Here is an 11,246-nt window from a genome sequence, read left to right on the forward strand (position 1 = left end):
GCCTTTCCACAACATGAAACACAGATTTAGCTATTACCCTTGACACAGCATCTATTAGTAAGTTGCACAGTTTGTTTTAACATACCTTATGATGGTCATTCGTGATTTTATGTTGATTCAAGTCAACTGAAGTAAATCACTTTGATGTCCAGTTGAACCATATTATTGATCCCGCCTTCAGTAACCGCAAATTAAAGGAAATAAAATTATGAAATATTATTGGATGAAAAAAGTGTACGTCAAAATGTAAAATGACATGATTGGATGTCACTGTGACAACGTGACAAACGACCACAGAGAGAGAAAAAAAAAAAAAAAAAAACATGACAACAGCTAAATTATGGGACAAAAAATAACAATATAAAATCTATTTTTTCCCCAAAACCTCATTGTAAGTTTTTTTGTCTTCATAAATTAGCGTTTTATTGTTTCCCAATTGTTTTTCAAGTGCTTCAGTTGACACCACAGCAAAAGTAGTTTTTTTTCTTGTGCAAAAATACATATCATAAAAATATAAAAAAGAGGCTAAATAAAATAAAATATGGCTATAAAAAATGCTATAATAAGTTTTAAAATGTTGGAAAAGTATGCGAAGCCTGCATGTGCATAGGAGAACAGTGGATAGAACAGGACAAACAGACTAACTTTTTCTTCAATCAATAAAATAATTTGACAAAAATTACAAATTCCTATAATAATGTGTGCAGGAACAGAGATGTAAAATTATATGCACTGTAAGGTCAGAGCCATAATCATTACATTGACGGCGCATACATTCAAAAAATTTTCCCCTGACCTATCTTTCAATAACTGTGATTTCCAAGATGGATGCTGAAAGGCTCTTCTCCGCATCTTGCCAAAGACAGGGTGGTACTTTTAAGCAGTAATAAAAACTTTGAAACCCTGGAGAGTTCTAGCCTTAATAGCCTGGTTTATTTTTGCATTATGAAGGTATGTGCACCGTGCAGAAAGGCCAGGGGGGAGAAAAGGAACAGGACTGTTGTTCTTTCATAACACACACCACCTTTCCATTTCAAATGACATTTTGAAAATCCCATAAAGGGATCGAAGGCAAATAATTTCTGTGACACAAAGCACTGCATGCAGGGGAAATTATGTTTTTTTTTTCTCCTCCAAACCAAGCACTTGGAGTATCTACAGGACAAAGAAAGCAAATGGCCATTGTGCTCTCAAACATTTATGGAACGGAAAGTTGTTTACATTCCTTCACCCAAAGGAGTTTTTTTTTTCCGTTTACTCATCCCTTAAAAGTCAGTTAAAATTCACAACTCTTTTTTAACAGAATATTAAATATTACAGTATTTATTTCCACATCCTTCTTAATTTTTTAATTTTTGAATCAAAATCATCAGTGTTTTATTTTATTTAATATTCAGTAGTTTCAAGGGTATAATTATTTTTATTATTATTATTATTATTATGCCCTTATGACCATCAATAAAAATTATTTCCACTCATTAAGGAATCCAACGTAAATCAGTGAAGCAACCAATTCTTAAAAAAAAAAAAAAACAGTTTACAGAACTTAGATTTTCAACCCAGGCTTATTCTAAGAACGTAGTCCTGCGGACGTTTCTGGAGACCGGCAATTATGTAGCAGGAGGTACATATGGCTGCATTTCAATTTTTAAACGAACACTACGGGGCGGTGTAACGCCGTTTCCTTTCGCGCTAACAGCTGGCTGACCGCTTACCTCTGTGTGGAGGGCTTTCCTTCCGCAACCAGTTTGTCCGGTTAGCTTGTCTTGTACGTCGGCAGACTCGAAACGCAGAGAGGAGCTGACCATGATGACGACGACCGGGTTTGAGTCCGGGGAAGAGCGGTTCCAGAAATCAGGTAAGAAAACAAGAACAAAATCCAAAAATAAAGTGAACAAGTTCATAACAGGGTGAGAATGTAGTAAAATCTGAAAACGTGGTAAAAATCAGACGAGGGCTCTTCTTTTTCTGGACAGCTTTTGTAAATTGTTGGTTGGGTCTAGGAAAGCAAGCGGGCGGGCGGGTCAATCAGTAAAACTGGTTGGGTTTAGGGAAGGAGGAGGAAGGTGGGTCGGCCAATTGGCCGCTCGCCCAGTCAATCATTCAGTCGGTCAGACAGACGGTCACTTGACAGCGCCCTATGGTGGGTTTACGTGAGAACAGCGTGTGTGCGACCGGCGCTTGCGAGAGACGTTTGAGATGCAAAAAAGTGCACACAGCAGCCTCTCGCACACTCCACCCCACACGCTATTCATTTGCCGATTGCCACTGGTCTAGTGGCTTTAGGTAATATCTTTCCTGAGTGAAAATACTGTCCCTGTCCACCACTGTATGAATGTGTTTAACTCTTTATTCATATGCAATACTGAAAGTTGATCTAACTACAGATGAAAAACATTCTTCTCAGTATTATCATCGTAAGATTTCACAAGCATTTTACATACATTTTTGGGGCATGTCATAAAAAGTTTTCCAGGACGAGGTAAACCTGAATTGTTGTCACATCAGAGCACCGTCGGAGTCCCGTCAGCGATCCTGAAGGTTTTCCTGGAGATCAACAGGACTTGACGTGCTGTCAGCGGAATCAAACGGTCATGATGGATGATAGCTCTGTTCGGTTTATTGTTTCCAGCTGACGTAACACATAGCGGCTCTTCTCTAGCCCACTTCTTCAAACCCTTAGGGGAGCCAAGAATATAAGACAACTCTTACCTTGCCTCTTTTTTCACCTCACGTTAAATGTAGTTCCATAAGAAGAGTCGGGTTTTTGTAAAGACAGCAAGTCCCTTAAGACTCAAGATGTTTAAAGACAATTTTGCATTATACCTCAGCCATTTAAATCAGGCTGAAGTTAACAAAATGATATGTGCCTTTGTTTAAAAAAAGCGTATATGAAAGAGCCCTAAAGGATCTACACTGGTTTTGTTTTGCTCTTTGATTTTTAGCATGTTAAAACCATTTGAAACAACTAAAATGTAGCTTTGGTGGGGAAGGCATGACCGAACACCCAAAAAGGGGGGAGAGCAAGCGGAGACATCGGCGGCTGGTCAGTGGTCTAATCATAAATAATTATTAACACCTGTATTTTCTAGTGATTGGGCCGGAGAGACACCTTCATAAGGGGAGGAGAAGGAGAAGCCGGGGAAGAGAGGAGAGCCTGATGACATACAGACTCTACACAGACACGCACACACGAGTGCCCAGCACAAAACATTAAAAATAAAAAGTTGTGCTTACCTGATATCGCTGACCCTGTCTCTTCTTCCCACACAACGAACTTTATTAGAGTAGCGTTTTAAAATCTATGGTGTTTAATGTAAATTGTAGTGGAAACCAGAACTTCCATGAGTTTTTGTTTTTACATATCTACAGTATATGGTCCTCATACTCTTCTGGAAATTTGTCCAGGGCTTATGACAACATGGTTGAGGAGTGTGTCTTCTTTAAAGTCTAGAAATAGCATAATTTATTACAAACCAGCTGAGAAGTTTCCATGGTGGCCTACGCTAATGCTTTATCGCTAATTCTGGCTATCCCATTTAGAAGCGGATATGTGGTTGGCTCGACCCTAGAGAGGGAATTTGGACGGCACAAAATTCAGGATCATGGGAATACAAGTGGACTTAATCAGTTAATGAAACAATGGGATTAATATCTTTACGCACTCTTAACCTGCGCCAATTTATGATTAGTGTAACGGCAACTGGAAGAGAATGTTTTTGGGGGGTGAATTACGGCTCCGCATTGCTGGACATGGAGAAATTGGATTAAATTCATGCCACTCACAACTGCCCTCTGGACTTATGAGCGCGTGCACATGCACGCAACTCTGGCATCATGAAAATAGAAAAGACTCAAATCCACTCTAAGCTGCTTTGCTAAATCACATTAGCACATTATTTAAGGCTAAAAACCTTTACCCTTATCAACAGCCCAAACATCCAGATGTTCTGATGAATAAACCAACTTCTTTCCTAAGTAATAGGAAAATGTAAACCTGTTTGCAGATGCTAATGAGTGAATTAGTGCTACTTTAGCCAAACAACAGTTAGCATAAGAACACAAATGAATGCTATCCAACACAGTACTGCAGTAAGCCATTATAATATAAAATCAGTTATAAATTTGCATGAATGCTGTTGAAAGTTAGTTCTGTCACTTTTTACTCTTCCTTACAGTGCCAAACAGGATCACTCTCAAAACCTGAGTGCCTGAAAATCACTAAAAAGCCACCGAATGCCAGATTATTTAAGGCTAAACACATTTATCTTTACCAACATCTATAGCATCCAGATGTTCTTATGAATAAAACAACTTTTTCTCAGCAAAGTGAATGTTTAAATATTTTCAAATGCTAATGAATAAAACCATCAAATCACTATAACCAAAGACACAAAGCACAGTATGCAAGCGAATGCTACTGTATACAACTGGTAAGGGGTTTGCTTATGAGTTAGCATTGTTTTGTTATATTTATTTCTTTGATTTGGCTTCACTAGCGCCCCCTTACTCTTGAGTTGACCTAATTTTGTTTGATGCTTTATTTAATTTGTTACTTTATTATTATTGTAAATATTTCTTCTTATTGTATATATATTTGGGCATTACTCTGATTTCACCTTTTTTGTACATTAAATCACTTTTGTTGGCAGTTTTGTTTGTGTCTTTTACTTTTACCCATCACTTGTGAAAGTACCACAACTTTTAAATGCGTTTACTTTTACTCTTCACTTAATGTCATTTAATATATATATATATATATATATATATATATATATATATATATATATATATATATATATATATATATATATATGTGTGTGTGTGTGTGTGTGTGTGTGTGTATATATATATATATATATATATATATATATATATATATATATATATATATATATATATATATATATATATATATATATATATATATAAATGACATTAGGTGATGTGTGATTACCTGGTTTTGCTGATTTCACTATATTTATTTACCAGTTATACGAATATTCTAACCATGGGTTAGTTTGCATGTGTGGGCATAGTTTCAGGTCTTTATCTAAAACTTTAAACATTTATAGGCCACTTATTTGAAATAAAACTGAAAGAAATAAAGAGAATAAAATATGATTTAAAGCACTCGTTTGGCGCTGAAGCCATAATCTTTCTGCGTTAATAAACGGTATCGTTGCATTACCTTCATTGATAAAATCAGTAATTGCAAAACTGTGCATATTATTATTACTATAAAAAGTATATGCCTGCCTCAATTCAGTAACTTGGGCAGTAATGCAAAGTAATAATAAATAGCCTAAATTAAAGGAACAAGAGGGACCAAAATCAGTCAACAGATCTACGTGCCCCCCTATGGGATTGAAATGCCTCCTTAGTTATGACATCCTGGCGCAGGGCCTGTCCTGCAGCAAGAACTATTTAACTTCCACCTAACAAAGGACACCATATAGGTGTACTCAGAGTTTTCACATTCAGCTGATTTATTCCTTAAATCTTTTGACAAATGACTTGAAGGCAGCAAAATAAGTACACTTCTTTGTGTCGCTTTGCAGCTATTGATGTGCAGCATTATGCGTCACCCCCGTCTTACATTTACATGATATTTGAGAGATGATAGCTTTGATTCAGACTCTTCTGACAAAGGTCGACCTCTCTAAAGAGGGCTGAAACTCACTCTGTCATATCTGTCATTCTCATTCCCCATAATGGCTTCAACCGAAATGAGAAATCAATGCGAATTGACGCTTTTGATGGTGATTCCTGTCCAAACAGAGCTGGATCAAACCAGCCCTATTGTGTCAAATTCTCAGTGAAAGAAAAAAAGGCTTAGTTTGGTACACGTCCGAGGCAGAAAATTGACGGAAATTGCTTGATGCTCCATTTGGCGGGGATATCATTAACCTATTTATTACAAATAAACAAATCGGTAGCTAACACATATCAAAAGTTAATTTTCGCATCCCAGAAAGCTATTATGTTTCTGACATATTTTTGAGGCATCAAATCAACTCAACTGGATCAAACATGAGCTGGGATGATTAGACCCTGGTTTTTGGCTAAATGCTACAGCGTAGCATCGCAACAGAGTAAATAACCAATTTAAAAGAACACTCCACTTTTTCAAAAGGCTAATGCCTCCTAGAATTAAACAGATCAGGTTTACCATTTTTGAATCCATTCAGATGATCTCTGGATCTGGTGGGAGCCCTTTTAGCTTAGCTTAGCATAACTCATTGAATCAGATTAGACCATAAGCATCTCACTCAAAATGAAAAATAAAAGAGCGTTGATAACTTTCAGATTTAAAGCTTAACTCTTCTATAGTTACGCAGGTATACCAAGATCATCTGCTCCAGTCATGATATGGTGACCAAGTTCATTGATTATTACAGCAGAATGAGAGTATAGTACACTGTACAGTATATACCGCACATATAGAGTATAGATCAAATGCAAGTCCGGAAGCTTTCAATAGGAAATTATTAAAACTTTTTTACATTTTTTGACTGAGAAGCTAATTGTCTAATCCGATTTAATAATTTATGCTAAGCTAGGCTAAAATATTTGGATGAATATATTGAAACATGGTAAAACTCAACTGTTTAACTCTAGGGGAGCTGTGAAATGAGCGAAAAAAGTGGAATCTTCCTGTAATGTATTTGCCAATCCACTCTGTAAATGAGCTTCACCCTGCTAAATTGTATTTTGCATGGTCGTATAATAGTCCCAAACTCAGATACAGGCTAATTCCCCTAGCGCACATGCTATATTGGAGTTTTCTTTGGAAGTTTCCTGCTGTTGTTGACACTTTATTTCAGCTCAACTCTCTGAGGAGGTGACGCTGTTCACCGCTAATTAGAAACTGTTTTCATCCAGCCCTAATCAGGTCACCGGCTTCCGTCGAATAGCGAGATGTACCAGTTTCCACAAATTGCTGTAGACAAAGGGAGAGCGGGATGTTTGGTTTGTTCCTCACATTCTGGGATGTGGCTTTTGATTTTGCGTGGCTGGCTATTTTTGAATCTCTACAACTGCAGTCTTTGTTTGTTTGTCTTTTTCTTTCCAGCGTGGACTACCGATGCCTGTTTACATTAGCATTAGAAGCGTCTCTTAAATGTGTATTTTTAGAGCTCTAGCGCAGTATTACTGTATCCACACCGCATTCAGGTCAGCAAACATATCGCAAGCGAATCTGGTTGAATAAATATCAAGCAGGATTCAAAATTAAAGTTTTATTCTTCTTAACATTACACTGAAACATCTATATTTCTAGAATTTTAAAAAGCTTGTAAACGGAAATAGTCCTCTGTGTAGGATTGCCTCTATTATTAGCTTTGTTTTGAGCTCATCGGCATCAGCGGCGTGATCTGTCAAAGACTTCTTGAATTAATTTTACAAGGATGTTAATATGCATCTTCTGAACTGCAAAACTTGTCAAAGTCTATTTTAAATATACTTTAAAACTTGCTTGATCGCAATTTTAAATCACATTTAAAGATTATAAATCAAAACACAGCTTAATATAGTTCCCATCTAAGGCTTAACTAGACAAATTAACTACAGAAACAATACAAGAATATTCTTTGAATCATATTAAAAGATCAATAGCCATACACAGTGGATGTCAAAAAAATAAAAATAAAAAAAATAAACAATTAATAATCAGCTTTCCCCCACAGAAATAATGTAACAAACAAGCCCCAAAACAAAAGGGGTTATTCCCTTGCTATGGTTCCATATATATATATATATATATATATATATATATATATATATATATATATATATATATATATATATATATATATATATATATATATATATATATATATATATAGTTATTGATTTCATATATTCATTTAGTATTGAACACGACAGAAAACATATTTTTGTTCACTTGAAATTTTTCCCAGATTTCAGTAACAACCAAAGAAATCCATATATGCAATTAAAACAAATCAAATTAGTTTACAAATTAAGTTATGCGTAATAAAATGACACAACAAAAATATTGAACCCATGAAGAAAGGAAGGTGTAGAAAGGCTGTGAAAGCCCAGACAGCAGCTGAAATCTCTCAGCAGTTCTTCAGCAACCCTCTGCCTTTCATCATTGTAAATTAATATTCAGTGCTTGAGTCCAATATCTACATTATCAGGATGATAAAGATGAAACCAGGGTGGACATTTCAGCAAAACAATGATCCAAAACACAGCCAAGGAAACTCAAATGCTTTCAGAGAAAGAAAATCAAGCTGTAGATTGGCCCAGCCAATAACCTAATCCGAATCCAATAGAAAAAAAAAAGAAAAGAACTCAGGTTTGATAGATGAGACCCACAGAATCATCAATACAACGCTTACAATGGTTTTAGCTTACAACGCTTTTCAGCAGGTTTTAGAATCTGGAATCAGTCAGCTACATCTGGCAACACTGATTTTGACACTCTGTTGAAGTCTGTGAAAAACACACCTAAGCAATTTGTGTGGCTTCATTGTCCATATGACGGGTGTCTTTAAGCTGCCATCACCGAAAAAGCCTGTTATATAAGGATAAGGATTAAATACATTTCATTAGTTTAGTGCTTTGTTTTTGTGTCATTTCATTGTTACTACACATAACACATTTTTCAGATTTTTTTTTGTTTTGTTTTATATTTATGTTTGTATTGTTTTGGTTTTTACCAAAATCTGGTTCATTTCAATGTCAACAGCACCTTTAGAAATATTATTCCAAAAAACATGTTCAATGCATATTTTCAACATAGGCTCATTCAGAAAACGTTGCCCTATAAGTTTCTGGAGATCGTGAATAATGTATCCAGAGGTACATAATGGCTGGCTACATTAAAATTTTTTAAATGAATGCTACGAGGCAGTATGATGCCATTGCTTTTCACGCTTACCAGCTGAGCGCTTACCTCCGTATGGACAGCTTTCCCGCTGTAACCAGTTTGTTCCCTGAGCTCGCCATGTACTTCAGCGGACTTGAGATGTTAACCACGATGACAGCGTTCGAGTTCGGTGAAGAATGATTCCAGAAAGCAGGTAAGACAAAAACAGAATCCAAAAAATAAAATAAACAAGTAAATAAGAGGGTGAGAATGTGGTAAAATCTGAAAACGTGGTAAAAATCAGACAAGGGCTTTTCTTTTTCTGGATTGCTTTTGAAAATGTTTGGTTGGGTTTTGGGAAGTGGGTTTTACGGGTCAATCAATAAAATTGGTTAGGTTTAGGGAAGTAGGAGGATGGGTCAGTCAATCGGTTAGTCAACAGCGGCCTCTGGTGGGTTTTCACGATGACAGCAGGTGCGAATGGCACTCATGAGAGAAATTTGAGATCTCAAAAAGCATACACAGCACCCTCTGGTGGATTTGCGAAAACAAAAACCGCAAAAAAGTACCTCAAGACGTATTTCCCCATCTCCAGAAATGTATCTAGAGGTACATTTTTAGAATGAGCCTGGATTGCAATTTTTTTCCAGCTGCAATGTTTTAAAAATATACGTAAATGGCCATTTTACAATGTTTTAACATACATGTTGAAAATAACACATACATTTTATATATTTGAAATCCAAACATGAAAAGTGTAGGTGGTTCTCCAATTTCAATCTCCATTGTATAAAATTTAATCATGTACTCACATTTTGTGAAGTAAAGTAGATTTTTCATTGAGTGAATTATTCCACCATGCCCATGGACAGCTGCCGATGGCTCATCATTTATTTTCTACCTGTGAGTATTATTAAAAATGCATCATGGCAATCTTTGGAATAGCTTTTGACAGTGTCCTGGATAATAAGTCACATGGTCAGGTTTGATTCAGTCTGTTTCTACAAAAAAACATTCCAACTAGACAATAAGATGTCCAGAAAAAAGTAGGTAATTGCACACTATGAATAATTTACTAAGCATAAGCAAATAGTTTGCTCACAATGTCTAAAGCATTAACTGTACATTAATAAACATAAGTAAGCAGTTTAGAATTATGTAATGTAATTTAATGTGTAGTTATATAGCACATTACTCATGTATGGCCATATACCCAAAGCTCTTCACATTCATGAGGAGGGTCTATCCACACCACCACCAGTGTACAGCACCCACTTGGATTATGCCACGGCAGCCACAGGATAACACCACCAGTGCGCTTACTACACACTAGCTATAGGTGGAGTGGAGAGACAGTCATAGAGCCAATTCAGTGTGTGAGTATAATTGGGAGGCCATGATTGGTAAGGGCCAATTGATGGAATTTGGCCAGGACACCAAGGTTACACCCCTACTCTTTACAAGAAGTGCTATGAGATTTTAATGACCAGAGAGTCAGGACCTCGGTTTATAGTCTCATCTGAAAGACGGCACTCGCTGACAGTATAATGTCCCTTTCGCTGTTCTGGGGCATTACGATTCACACAGACAGCAGGTTGAGTGCCCCCTGCTGGCCTCACTAACACCACTTCTAATACAGCTGCAGATGCTTGATTTCTACGCACATATTTGATGTCCAATTCAATTCAAGTTGATTTGTGTATGCTTTTTATAATAATTGTTTCAAAGCAGCTTTACAAAAGCTGACTATAATTGCATTACCATAAAACTGAGTTATAGTTACAATCAAATATAAGTTAATATATTTCAACAGCATTTTTAACTTGCAATTTTATAGCATATACTGTAGGCAATGTATTTGTGTACCATATCTGCCAACACTCCCGTTTTTCCCGTGGGGAGTCTGCCATATTTCAGACCCATCTCCCATTTTGTCATTTCTCCCCAAAAACTCCCAGAATTGTCAGTCCATTTCCTGGTCCTCAAGTGTTTGGTACATCTAGTACACCCTGGATTGCCGAATAATCCGATGGTAGCCAGTGCCTTGCGCATAGGACAGCTGACCAGGCACCCCCTGTTTTTTTTTTTCCAGCCTCTGTAAAGTCTCTGAACGATACTGGACACAGATACCCCCTCCCACACTTGTAGGTTTTTCCAGCCTCTGTAAAGTACTGGACAAAGACACTTCGTCCTCCTTGAATTACGACTCACCCCACCCCACCTCACAGAAATGTCAACTGACCCAGCCAAGGCTCAAACCAGCGACCTTCTTGCTGTGAGGCGACAGCACTACCTACTGCGCCACTGCATTGTCCAAAGCAACAATAATTGTACAATTTAACAATATGATAAAGGATTCGAGTTATTCACTGATATGAAAGATAGTACTTTTATTTTTCGATAGGAT

At 36.8% G+C, this 11,246-nt stretch overlaps 2 long non-coding RNA genes across 2 annotated transcripts in view; both read right to left on the reverse strand.

Moving 5' to 3' along the window:
• The window catches only part of LOC141380185 (uncharacterized), a 70,486-nt gene extending 70,188 nt beyond the window's left edge, over positions 1-298 (reverse strand). Inside the window, exon 1 of the long non-coding RNA XR_012397804.1 lies at positions 86-298. This is a non-coding gene — a long non-coding RNA (uncharacterized lncRNA). The remainder of the gene's footprint in view (positions 1-85) is intronic.
• Positions 299-906: 608 nt separating this feature from the next.
• Positions 907-3,418, reverse strand: LOC141380188 (uncharacterized). The gene is made up of 2 exons (XR_012397809.1): positions 3,238-3,418; positions 907-1,800 (listed from the first exon to the last, which is right to left on the reverse strand). It is a non-coding gene; the product is annotated as an uncharacterized lncRNA (long non-coding RNA).
• Positions 3,419-11,246: the final 7,828 nt, after the last annotated feature.

Source organism: Danio rerio, chromosome 22 (assembly GCF_049306965.1).
Source record: "Danio rerio strain Tuebingen ecotype United States chromosome 22, GRCz12tu, whole genome shotgun sequence".
NCBI classification, from domain to species: Eukaryota; Metazoa; Chordata; class Actinopteri; order Cypriniformes; family Danionidae; genus Danio; species Danio rerio.